This window comes from Protopterus annectens, chromosome 4.part0, assembly GCF_019279795.1.
Source record: "Protopterus annectens isolate FY-2018-M chromosome 4.part0, PAN1.0, whole genome shotgun sequence".
NCBI lineage: Eukaryota > Metazoa > Chordata > Ceratodontiformes > Protopteridae > Protopterus > Protopterus annectens.
In genome coordinates, this window is record NC_056733.1 from 457,935,657 (window position 1) to 457,950,212 (window position 14,556).

The 14,556-nt window shown below is 37.4% G+C and overlaps 1 pseudogene; it reads right to left on the bottom strand.

Annotated features, from left to right (window-relative positions):
- The window catches only part of LOC122800259, a 149,820-nt pseudogene extending 141,993 nt beyond the window's left edge, over nucleotides 1-7,827 (bottom strand).
- Nucleotides 7,828-14,556: the final 6,729 nt, after the last annotated feature.

Sequence of the window (14,556 nt, forward strand, 5' to 3'; positions counted from 1 at the left end):
AGGCAAAGAAGAAATATTGGCTGGCTAACAAAGAGGTTGAGAAAGATGTTACAGTAGCAAAGAACAAACCATCAGAGAAAGTCTATTAGCTTCAGGTTGCAAGGCAAAGACAGAAAAATTAAAATATTCATAAGGGATGCCAGCAACAATTTGTTCCACAGTCCTCAGGACATCAAAAGCAGATGGGATGAGTACTTCCAGCAGTTTCTAAATGAGAACACCACAGAAGCTATAATGACCCATATGCAGCTTATGATGAAAAACGAAGAAGAACCCACTCTAGAAGAATAAAGCAAACTTAGAAAAATTAAGTCAGGGAAAGCAAGATGCTCAGATGAACTTAAGGCAGATATGATCAGGGTGCGATACTCATGACAGCATATATATATATATATATATATATATATGGTTCTACCTGACATAGTCGAAACCACACAACACCGACAACGACATCACCGACACCACATAATCGACAGTCCATTAACACGAAACCTCACATACCCGACAACGAAATAACCGACGGTACACAAACACGAAACCCCATACACTGCACACACCACAATAACAACAATAAAACAAAACACATCCCCATTCCACAAACCACACACACAACACAAGCACACTAAACCTTACTTCCTAACCCTAAGGTCCGTCACTCCTAACCCCTAACCCTAACTCACTTAACCCACCCCCTAACCCTAACTCACTTAACCCACCCCTCTCGCTCCCTAACCCTAACTCACTTAACCCACCCCTATCGCTCCCTAACCCTAACTCACTTAACCCACCCCTATCGCTCCCTAACCCTAACTCACTTAACCCACCCCTATCCCCACAGACCGTCAATATCCACACTTACCTGACTCGCACCCTAACGTCCGTCACTACCGCATACTCACACAGCCTTTTCCCATGTCGGCATCCTCGGCGCCGGTGTTGTCATCCGTCGTGTCGGTCTTCTGCATTGTCGATGTTCTGGAGCTCCGGATTCCGTTGTCGGTCTTCTGCGCTGTCGACGAAGTCAGGTAGAACCATATATATATATATATATATATATATATATATATATATATATATATATGTATATATAGGTTAGATATAGCGATAGATATATAAATATACATGTATGTGTGTGTGTGTGTGTGTGTGTGTGTGTGTGTGTGTGTGTATATATATATATATATATATATATATATATATATATATGTATGTATGTATAAAGAGAGAAATACAGAGACGAATACTAGATAAGTGGCGAATAGGTTCATAGGTACTTACTAAGCTATTGCTTTGTGAGGATTTTAAGAAGCCTAGCCTTGCATTTGCATGGTAGTATTAAACCACTTATATTTTGCATACAAATAGGCCAAATGAGGATATGTTGGGACATTTACATGCTTCCCCTATCCATCAGGGCTAGGCATACCAAACTGGGGGTGAATTTGTGGTTACCCATCCAGCCTTTCAAATTTACATTTGAACAGAGTAAGAGAAGTACTTTTCTTATCTGTAGTGGAAGAAGTCTCCATAGAAATGCTATTCCCTGTTATATAAACCTATCCCTCCCACATATTCTATTTGTCTTTCAAAAGAAACTGAGATCCCTTGAGAGGGTGTTTATAATGACATTGGACTTGTGAATGTGTAATAGCTCTGACAGAATAGGGCTTGCTGAAGTTCTATTGGCAATGCAGAGGTCGCATCTCAGTAGCCTGTATGATACTACAAAGAGGGATAAGGCTTTGAGACAGTCTGAATAGTTTTTACATTTAAGTACTTTGATTTTTTTTTTTTTTAAGTAAAAAATGTTGTGGTCAATCCATTTGTAACAAGTGTTTGGATGGGAACCTGCTGAAATGGGCATTATACTAAATGATCATTCTAATAAGTACCAGGTAAAGAAGAGCAAATATATCCTTGGGTCTGTTTGAAGTACTTTTACATATAAGATGTGTAATGAGCAAGGATTTCCTTACAAAATGCATACATGGTGATCCATGCATTCTAGTGCCAGTGAACAAGCACAAAGTGGCATTCACAAGTGTGGACAGTACAGAGGTGTCAAACTTATATCATACCACATGAAAGTGCTGGAGAGGGTAAGTGATAAATGAATACACAGAGCAGTAGAAAGTAAGATGCGAGCCTGGCATCTTGAATTCAAATCAGGACGCATCACAGCCAACCCAATGTTTGCAGTGTAACTGATAGTGGAAAAGAAGCTAGAGTTGAGGAAGGAGAAAGCAGTCTGAGACAATGTACCAGTTGTTTCATGTTCACTGACAACCACCTACTACTTAACCAAACTGATACAGTGGGAGAGAGATATCTAGTTATATAATGTTATTATATAAGTGATCATCTCCTTACCTACATAGTTAAACAAAAAGCCATTATCCCACAACAACCCTTGCTCAGGAAAGTTAGAAGCAAAAGGGACCTTGACCCTGACAAACTTCAACTGGAACTTAACTCCTGCAACTGGTCTAAACTAAAGCATCTTCCCTTAGAGAATCCTGTCACCTATTTTAACAATAAAGTTCTTGAAATTCTAGACTCACATGCTCCTGCCCGCCTAAAGCGAACAAAAGGTAAAAACGTACCTTGGCTTTCCAAAGAATCAAGACTAAAAATAACCTGTAGAAATAAACTCTGGGCTACCTGGCGCCATACCAAAGACCCCCATGATCATAATAAATATAGGCATGCGAGGAATGAAACAAAAAGACTTGTCTTACAAGATAAAAAACACTACTATTGTAGGTTACAGATGACTAATCAGAATAATCCTCAAAAGTTCTGGGCTGGGATCAACAAGTTACTGTATCCTGGTAAAACATCGACACCTAGCCCTGCTGCCACCACTAATAAACCCCCCAGAAGAGGTTGCAAATAGTTTTTACCATTTCTTTACTGAGACTATTCAAGCTCTTGTCATCCAACTACCTCCAAGTTCCCCTGACGATATTACCACTAACTCTAATAGCCAAAACGTATTCAGCTTTAAGCCTGTGTCAAGTTCCTTTATTTGCAGACTGATCAAAAAACTAAAACTCACCACACTCTCTGCTGACCAACTCCCAGTGAAATATCTGCAAATGTCAGCAGATGTCATTGCCTATCCAATCTCTATTCTAATCAAGTGCACCATATCCGAAGCCAAAGTTCCTAACATCTGGAAAATGTCTTATGTTATTCCATTACATAAAGGAGGTCCTTCTACTGAATACTCTAATTATAGGCCCATAGCCATACTCTCTCCACTTGCTAAGATTATGGAGAAATGTATACATAAACAATTCATGCAACACCTAAACCAGAATCACCTTATGGCTGATACCCAGCATGGCTTTCACCCACATCATAGTACTACCACAGCCTTATCGTCCTTCACTAACACCATTAACAATAACCGCAACAATAATCGCACTTCGTCTGCTGTCTTCTTGGATCTTTCCAAGGCATTTGATATGGGTGATCATCAACTTATGATTAGGACCCTGCAAACCTTCTGCCTAGATCCCAAAGCCCTTCTTTGGTTTACATCCTATCTTAATAACAGACAACAGGCTGTCCTCTGGCAGAATAAGCTCTCAAATCTATTAACAAACACTATTGGAGTACCACAAGGCTCCATATTAGGACCACTACTGTTTTCCATCTTTATTAATGACCTGCCTACTATCATACCAAATATCAGCTGTATCCAATACGCTGATGACTACACTCTGATCTGCTCAGATGTATCTCCCACTGATCTAAAGAAGGATACCCAGTCTGCATTCACTGCCATAGAAGACTGGCTCTCCAAGCGTCGCCTGCTACTTAATCCAAAAAAAACCCCTAAAATGCTCGTATTCCCACCAACCCAAAGGTCTGTACCCTTCTCCTTCACCTTAAATGCAAAAGACGGGAGAGTCATTTCCCCTGACACCAATACAAAATTACTGGGTGTCACTATAGACAATAACTTAAAATTTGACCTCCATATAAGTCAGGCAATCAAGGCCATCAATAAAAAACTCGGGTCACTCTATAGAATCAAAGCCTTCCTCACCCCCCCAGCTAAAATAGCCATTGCTCACTCTCACCTACTTTTGACACTCCTATATGCCTCCCCCTTCTAGCCAATATAAGTAAATCTGTACTTAATAGACTAACAACCTGTTATTATCACATTGCCAGGTTTGCTACAGGCCTGCCGTTTAGAACCCACCACTGCATCAACCTCAAACAGCTTGGATGGCTGGAATTTCCTAATCTTGTCAAGTACAACCTGCTGATAATGGCTAACAAAATCCTCTATAACCCGGACAATACTCCAGCCCTTAGAAATTCTATCCTCCCCCATAATAACACGAGACTGCTCCGATCATCTAATAAGCTACAAATACAGACAACTAAAATTAACAATGCTGCTGGCATGGCCCTATTTGCAAATTCTGTAAGTAGAACCTGGAACATACTATCTAGCTGGCATGACCATGCTCTAGTCAATATGCCAGTTTAAAGCTACAATTAAACAACATCTGGCATTAAACTGGCTATGCTACTATGACAAGCCTGGCTAAACCAACAGCGTTATTTACTTATCTATTAGATATTGTTAACTTCTCCTGACTACAACCAGGGTAAATTCTATCCTGTATACGTGTCTATTCAATGTGAACCTATGTATCTTATGAAATATCCAACTTATAAATTTGTACTATTTTTAGTCTGATTGTACTTTTATCTGCATTTTTCTCTTTTATCTGCATTTCTATTTTATATTTTTATTATTTATATATCTATGTTTTATGTCATTTTCTATTGTTCTTATATGTTTGGAGCTCATCTCCCCGGGCCTCCGATGTAAATGGACTTTGATCCAGTCGGACTATCCCAGTCAACAAATGTAAAATAAAATAAATAAATAAATAAATATTAGAGGCAAAGATCTCACACATATCCACTACAAATAACAAGCAAGCTGTCAGTACCATACAACATCACACTAACACAATCACACACAGCTCACACCAAACACATAGACATACATATGCTGACTGAGGCTCTTAAAAGTAACTTATCAAAACCACAAAGACCTTCTAAATGTTACCTAAGAAACAAAGTACACACAGCAATCTACATAGACTCACAAACATACAGCACATACAGTACCCATCATGAAACCCACATCTAAGAATGACATTGATTCAATTCAAAAGCCATGAGGCAAGCCTTCAGACAGTCCAATATCCTAGTCATAGGTGATTCCATATTGACTTATATTGATGCACCACTTACCAGGCTGTTCAAGGAGAGGGTCATGGTTAGTCGGAATTCGCCACATCACACACATGCACTCAAGTCCTTGCACCACAAACACACATGTGATACAGTCATTACAACTGCAGGTGTAAATAACCTGACACCTACTTCCCCGTGATATATGAAGAAAGACATGATGCAACTCTCAGAATGTGTCTGACGAAGGTATGAACAAAGCCTTCTGCAGTATTCTACCATCAACAAGTAACAAGTATGGTACCACAATAAGAACAAAATATGGTGGACTTCACTAACTGGCTTACCTTCAGGTGTCATTCAAAGGGGGTAAAATATACATGGCAGACAATCCCAATTGCTTTGCAAGGATGGCAGCTCTCCCCCGAAGGTTTATGTTTATTGGCCAAAATCTTGCCCACTTCCATAGTGCCTTTTTAGGCAATGTAAATTGTCTAAGCCTTTAAACATAACTGAACAGAATCCAGTCAACATTAAAGTATTGCTGCTCAAGAGCCTAAAAAAGCTCCACACATAAATAACAGACTTAAAAAGGAAAGAAGGCATGGGTGTTCAGAACTGCCACACAGCTGAAACACCTGATGTCCTTAAGGAGTCATTTGCATCACTAAGGGCTTTTCATCCAGAAAAAAAGAGGTCATTGTCCCACTGTACTCATCCCTCATTAGACCCATTATAGAGTATAATGCCCCATTTGGTGTGTACCTCACAAGACATCTGCAACAGCTGGAAAGGCCACAGAAATACCTCATTAAAAGAATCACAGGCCTAAAGCAGATGCTATGTGCTGACCGTCTAAAAAAACTCCAGCAATACTCTGTGGCATATCGTCTACTCAGAGGTGATTTCTGCTTAACATACAAGGCCATGTCAAACCCTGAGCTGTTGGACATGCTCCACTTAAAGAAATACCAATCCCTCAGAGCCACATGCTCCAGGTATCTAAACCTTATCATCACAATGAACAAAACATGCTGGAGGGATAGGTTCCTGACCCAGAGACTCCCCATACTCTGGAATAGACTGCCCATACATGTCAAGCAGAGCGCCTCATTGGCCCTCTTCAAAAGGAACCTTAATGATTGGATGGGAGATAGAAAATTCACCCCAGGGATCATGTCAGTCGCCCTGCTAGACAGGGGCCCAGAGAAGTAAATATTGTGGGAAGAAATTTCCAGGGAATTGTTATGGCTAGGTTTGCATAGGCCTTAGGGCCGATAGCCTAGTACCAACCTCTGTACCTGTGAACCTATATATCCCATGTCATCTGTAATACAAGAGGTTTTAAGGAATATCTAGCTTGGCTAAATATCCCATGTTACCTGTAATACAAGAGGTTTTAAGGAATCAAACAGTAGAAAATCTAGCTTGGCTATATGGAAATATGAGAAAAAGGGAGTTCATAAAGGCTGTATGGCAGAAAGATGTCTTGCAGGAAAACTGACCATATACATGATGCTATATGTGTATTATAAATATATATATATATATATATATATATATATATATATATATACTGCACGAACTTTGAAAATTAAAACTTAGGAACACAAACTACAACGACCACTGTGAACAGACAAGAGGCTTAGAGTCAAAAGTATCTCTTACGCGTTTCGTCCACCTTTATTAACTGTGAACTTCATCAGAAAGTACATGTCTCATACTGAATACAATTTAAATAGTACCAATGTGTATACACGTGATTTTCTTGGACCAATCAAGAATAAAATATGATTAAAGTCACAGTAAAAAATACTAAACATATACAAATCAATTACACTTTTAAAAGTTGTTTAAACAACCATAATTATCAAAAACTTCTATAGTTTATGTGTTTAAAAACTTATACTGTGCTTATTTGGGTCTTTGTGCTTGTAAAAAGCACTTTATATTCACTGCTTCATTTAACCCAGGATATTTGTCTGCATTAAGCAGAATTTGCCAAATAGCTTCCTTACATTCCAGTCTAACTTTGTAGTTACCACAAAAACCTACTTCCTGAACTTTTTCTAATACAGAAAATGTAAACTTTTTGAAATCAGGGCAAACTATAGCATGCTTTGCTAACGCATTTGTAGAATCTTTATTTTTAATAGCAGACACATGTTCATAGATCCGTTTGTTCAGGGTACGAATAGTTTTACCAATATAAAACTGTTCACAAGAATTACAAAGGGCGACATATACCACATTTTTGGTCTTACAAGTGTAATGCCCCTTAATGTAAAAATCTTTTCTTAAATGCTTAAAAAACACTGAACTAGTACCTGAAATGTGTCTGCATTGTTTACAATTTTGACAAGGAAAAGTACCATCAGTAAGTGTGTTTAAAACCTCACTTGGTGCTTTCTCCAGAATCATTTTCAAATTCTTTGTTTTTCTATATGTAAATAAAGGCTCATTACCTAGTGTTAAACTTAGATCTTTATTTCCTAATATTACCTTCCAATTCTCTGTGATGATGTTTCGAATAAAAGACATTTCATTTGTTATAGGAATAGGAAAGGCTAGCTTGTACATAGGATCAACTTTAACCATATTAACTACCCTGTTGTCATTATAAAATTTGTGTAATATAGGAATAGCCTTATTACATCTCAAGGAACAAACCTCTTTTATAATAATGTTCAGCCATGATTCTTTATATCCTCTGTCTAAAAAGAAACATTTTAGAAACAAACCCGTAAGAGATACTTTTGACTCTAAGCCTCTTGTCTGTTCACAGTGGTCGTTGTAATATATATATATATGTATATATATATATATACACACACACACACACACACACACACACACACACACACACACACACACATATGTGTGTGTGTATGTGTTTGTGTGTGTATGTGTGTGTGTGTGTGTGTGTGTGTGTGTGTGTGTGTGTGTGTGTGTGTGTGTGTGTGTGTGTAAAATATTGATAGAACAGTTTTTTCCATGTTTGTCATGCTTTAGAAAAACTAGACGCACAGAAATATTACATAAAAATGAATTTGGTTAAAATGTTGAAAGAAGTTGCTTTTAAATTCTGGTTATGGTATAAAGTGTGAGGTAGAGAAGTAGTTGGTGACCCTACCCCCATCTTTAAGATTAGGAGCAAAAAAAAAATCCTCTCCTTGGACTTGAGCAGAAAAAAAAGCTCCTCTCCTCTTTTAAGCTGTAGCAAACTGATTGGTCAAGCAGCTGCTGCAGTTTGTGCCACACACTAAGTGCTAAACCACTTCACATTTGATTGCAAATTCAATAATTCAAATGCGGCAATGAATTGCTATGAGTCATAATAAATAGGAAGGATGAGAGAGTGTGAGAGAGCATGCACTGAAGACTAATTAGCATCTGCCACTCACTGCCTCTAACACTTTGCACCTGGAGCGGCTGACCCCTTTACACCACCCTTGCTACATCTCTGGCGTGGGGAGGATGGTAGAATTGATGATGGTGTGTTCTGAAGTTGAACTGCATATGGTTGTGACCATATGATTGACTTTCAGAATGGACTGAGATCATTGTACAGCAATGGGCATTGGGAATTTACCCTTTTCCTCACTATAGTATTAACTCGGAGTTGGTACATTTAATTTGCAAGGGAGTGTGGGGGTACAAGGAGGATCAGCCCTTACAAAAGCAGAGATTTTTGTTGTTGTTTTTTTTTTTTTTTCTGACTTTGGGAAGTGTTGATAATATGGTCTCGACCATATGCAGTTTGATGTTCCTTAACATTGATTTTTATGACATAGACCCATATACATATATATATATATATATATATATATATATATATATATATATATATATATATATATATATACATATATACATACACACACACACACACACACACACACACACACACACACACACACATATATATTTTTTATATACGTGTACATATATATATATATATATATATATATATATATATGTGTGTGTGTGTGTGTGTGTGTGTGTGCGTGTGTGCATATGTATAGGGGTATGATTCAAACTGGTAGAAAAAGTAAGTAGACATCACATTTGGCATTAGAATCATTTGGTAGAATGAAATTAGTTGTATATATTTAGTGGTTGTATGTTTACGTTAAATTCTGAGAAGTGAATTATTTAGCTAATTTTTGCAAAATATCTGACATTGTTCCTGATATTTTCTCTTGTGCTTTATAAAGATAGTTATGCTCTAGTTACTGTGAAAGGGTTACAATCATTACCAGCGTACAGAAGTGTGATCACTGTTTTCTATGGGAAATCACTGCATGTGCAAGTTCTAAGCATGTACCAGCTGAGACTGCATTGGTTTGGGAGATTTTCTCCTGTTTTGAGTTGATGTGACTGTGGATCTGGTATATGTAAGTTTAGGGTGGGGAGTTTCCTCCACATCAGGAGATACATTCGCGCTTCCCTTGAAAAATAAAAACAAGTGTAGTTTCCTTTGTTTTTCTTGTGTGTTTTGAGCATTTGTTAATTTTATTAGAACTAAAGTATTTGTTCAATTATAGACCAAATATGTCTGCTGAGTACAAATGTAATTTTTACTTATTTTTTCTACTAAAAACAAATAGCCTGTCTCTCATTCACATACCTATTTATCTATTTATATCTCTCTCTCTCTGTATATATATATATATATATATATATATATATATATATATATATATATATATTTAGAGACAGAGAGAGAGAGAGCGAGAGATGGTAGATAAATAGATAGATAGAATGCATAGTAAATGTGAATATACTGACTTGCAAATAAAGTTCCCACTCTTTTCAATATCTATCATTAGATCTTTTCATCCACCTGAGCTACCAGCACCTCAGGCAAATGGGGCCTTAGTTTAATGTCTCATCTGAAGGATGGCACAATCAGGACTAGGGTGTCACCTATTGCAGCACTGCAGTATCAGGAATAGAAACATGAATCCAGTCACCCATTGTGGGAATAGAAACCTCAGCCTTTAGCCCATTTGAGGAAAGTGTGACATTTTGACTACAAGTCTGCAACACACACACACACACATATACGTGTGTGTGTCGGTATGTGTTTGTGTGTGTATGTGTATGTGTGTGTGTGTGTGTGTGTGTGTGTGTGTGTGTGTGTGTGTGTGTGTGTGTGTGTAAAATATTGATAGAACAGTTTTTTCCATGTTTGTCATGCTTTAGAAAAACTAGATGCACAGAAATATTACATAAAAATGAATTTGGTTAAAATGTTGAAAGAAGTTGCTTTTAAATTCTGGTTATGGTATAAAGTGTGAGGTAGAGAAGTAGTTGGTGACCCTACCCCCATCTTTAAGATTAGGAGCAAAAAAAAAATCCTCTCCTTGGACTTGAGCAGAAAAAAAAGCTCCTCTCCTCTTTTAAGCTGTAGCAAACTGATTGGTCAAGCAGCTGCTGCAGTTTGTGCCACACACTAAGTGCTAAACCACTTCACATTTGATTGCAAATTCAATAATTCAAATGCGGCAATGAATTGCTATGAGTCATAATAAATAGGAAGGATGAGAGAGTGTGAGAGAGCATGCACTGAAGACTAATTAGCATCTGCCACTCACTGCCTCTAACACTTTGCACCTGGAGCGGCTGACCCCTTTACACCACCCTTGCTACATCTCTGGCGTGGGGAGGATGGTAGAATTGATGATGGTGTGTTCTGAAGTTGAACTGCATATGGTTGTGACCATATGATTGACTTTCAGAATGGACTGAGATCATTGTACAGCAATGGGCATTGGGAATTTACCCTTTTCCTCACTATAGTATTAACTCGGAGTTGGTACATTTAATTTGCAAGGGAGTGTGGGGGTACAAGGAGGATCAGCCCTTACAAAAGCAGAGATTTTTGTTGTTTTTTTTTTTTTTTCTGACTTTGGGAAGTGTTGATAATATGGTCTCGACCATATGCAGTTTGATGTTCCTTAACATTGATTTTTATGACATAGACCCATATACATATATATATATATATATATATATATATATATATATATATATATACATATATATATATATATATATACATATATACACACACACACACACACACACACACACACACACACACACACACACATATATATTTTTTATATACGTGTACATATATATATATATATATATATATATATATATATATGTGTGTGTGTGTGTGTGTGTGTGTGTGTGTGTGTGTGCATATGTATAGGGGTATGATTCAAACTGGTAGAAAAAGTAAGTAGACATCACATTTGGCATTAGAATCATTTGGTAGAATGAAATTAGTTGTATATATTTAGTGGTTGTATGTTTACGTTAAATTCTGAGAAGTGAATTATTTAGCTAATTTTTGCAAAATATCTGACATTGTTCCTGATATTTTCTCTTGTGCTTTATAAAGATAGTTATGCTCTAGTTACTGTGAAAGGGTTACAATCATTACCAGCGTACAGAAGTGTGATCACTGTTTTCTATGGGAAATCACTGCATGTGCAAGTTCTAAGCATGTACCAGCTGAGACTGCATTGGTTTGGGAGATTTTCTCCTGTTTTGAGTTGATGTGACTGTGGATCTGGTATATGTAAGTTTAGGGTGGGGAGTTTCCCCTCCACATCAGGAGATACATTCGCGCTTCCCCCTTGAAAAATAAAAACAAGTGTAGTTTCCTTTGTTTTTCTTGTGTGTTTTGAGCATTTGTTAATTTTTATTAGAACTAAAGTATTTGTTCAATTATAGACCAAATATGTCTGCTGAGTACAAATGTAATTTTTACTTATTTTTTCTACTAAAAACAAATAGCCTGTCTCTCATTCACATACCTATTTATCTATTTATATCTCTCTCTCTCTGTATATATATATATATATATATATATATATATATATATATATATATATATATATATATATTTAGAGACAGAGAGAGAGAGAGAGCGAGAGATGGTAGATAAATAGATAGATAGAATGCATAGTAAATGTGAATATACTGACTTGCAAATAAAGTTCCCACTCTTTTCAATATCTATCATTAGATCTTTTCATCCACCTGAGCTACCAGCACCTCAGGCAAATGGGGCCTTAGTTTAATGTCTCATCTGAAGGATGGCACAATCAGGACTAGGGTGTCACCTATTGCAGCACTGCAGTATCAGGAATAGAAACATGAATCCAGTCACCCATTGTGGGAATAGAAACCTCAGCCTTTAGCCCATTTGAGGAAAGTGTGACATTTTGACTACAAGTCTGCAACCTTTTGGGCATAATTAATCATTTAATTTGAACTAGACATCACTTGTACCCAGCTCTGTATACTCTCGCATCTCCCATGGAATCTGTTCTGTGTTCCTTGTTTTCCTATTTTTATATATACTTTCCCTAGTATTGCTTTCAGCGCATACACAATTACACATATTACTTTTTCACAGTAAGATATCAACTTTTCACTGACTCATTTATTTCTTGTTATTGTGATGCTTACAACTTTTTCAGTTCAAAAAACAATCCTGTCCAAGGCCAAGGCAATGTATTGGTATTCACCTGTGTATTCAAATATTTCAGTTTCTTATATTATCAGCATATTAGAACTATTTCCCACTTTGAATACCTGTACATTTTCACATAAGTATTGTTTATTAAGTGCAGTCACCATAAGCGTATAGTTGGAAACTGCAAGAAACAGCACTTCATTCCAGGAACCCATGATGACATTCGCCAGGGTCCTATATTGCCTGATCAGATATTCAGTCAAATGCCGATCTGACACATTGTTTCATCGGAAACACCTCTGTTCACTGCACCTCCTCTTTCATCCCCCACTCCAAATAACTGAGAATCATGACCATGTCTGATGACACAGACTCATCAACAGTTTCTTCATTCATTTCGAGCAACTTTCTTCCCTGACTAATTCACAATAACTCTCACTATCATCAACTCCCTGTAGACACATAATCATGATGGGTAAGGGGTGTTGCATCTGAAGGAGTGGCACAATTAACACTGCTCTCGACACTGATTGTTTTCTCTGACTCACATTTTTATGCATATTTCTTGGCTACTGCTTTGTGCACTTCCCATAGTAATTAGTGTAATTATTATGTGACCCTATGTATTATTACTATTATCTTGTTCTTTGCACACATCGTTACATAGGTGGCTTAGAGTTACTTTACATTTTTTCTGCTGCTGTCACTGACCTGTGTTTTCCTAACAAAATAAACCAAAGCATTAATAAAACAAATAAACACTGGGATACAACTTAAGATAATGAGTAGTCTAGGTAAACAAACCAAATCCTAGACAGAAATATAAATGAGAGAATTATGGGTTAACAATGGCATTAAGCAGCATATTCTAATAAGCGTTTCCTGCAGAAATGAAGCAAGTTTCAAACAGATGAAACAGGTCCCAGAGAAACAAGCACTATATCCTGGGGATGACCCAGATAATGCAGGAATGAATGAAATGTCATAGGAATGAGCTGAATAAAATAAAGATGTGCCAGATGCCATAGAAATAAGTCAGGTACCACACAATGGTTCAAGTGTGATAGGGTATCATGAGCATGTGACAGACTCAAGGGGTCAACAGAGTACCTGAGAAATGAGCCAAGTAACGTACAGATTAGTGAGGAATTATGTGACATATCCAGATGACATAAAAATGTGCTATGTATGGATGAGTACATGAATGGGCCACATATCATAGGCATGAGCCGGGTATCATGGGACAGATCCTGATATCATAGGGATGAAGTAGGTACCATAAAACTGACATTGGTACAATAGAAAAGAACTAGGTTTCATAGGTATCAGCCAGGCACCAGAGAAATGGGGCTGATATAAGTATGAACTAGATATCATATGAATGAGCAACATATCCCATTCATACACAAGGAATCACAGAAATTAGGCAGATAGCACAGGAATGAACTAAGCACCACAGCATGTACTCTAGTATATCAGAGTGAATCAGGTGCCACACTGATAAGCAGAGATAAAGCAAGAAGAAAAATAATCAGCCAGACATCATGATGACATGTTAGGTATAATAGAAATGAGAATACCCCAGAAATTAGTGTGACACTATAAGAATAAAGCAGACACCTCATGAATGAACAACTATCACAAAAACAATCCCCATACCAAAGGAATTAAACAGAAATTACATAGTGAGAGGGTACCACATAAATGAGTTAGGTACCATGGAAATGCTGCAGGTACCAGAGGGATGAACAGGCACCAGAGGAATGAGGCAGATCTCATAGGGATGAGACAAGTACTATTGGAGTACACTGTGTTTTACATGGAAG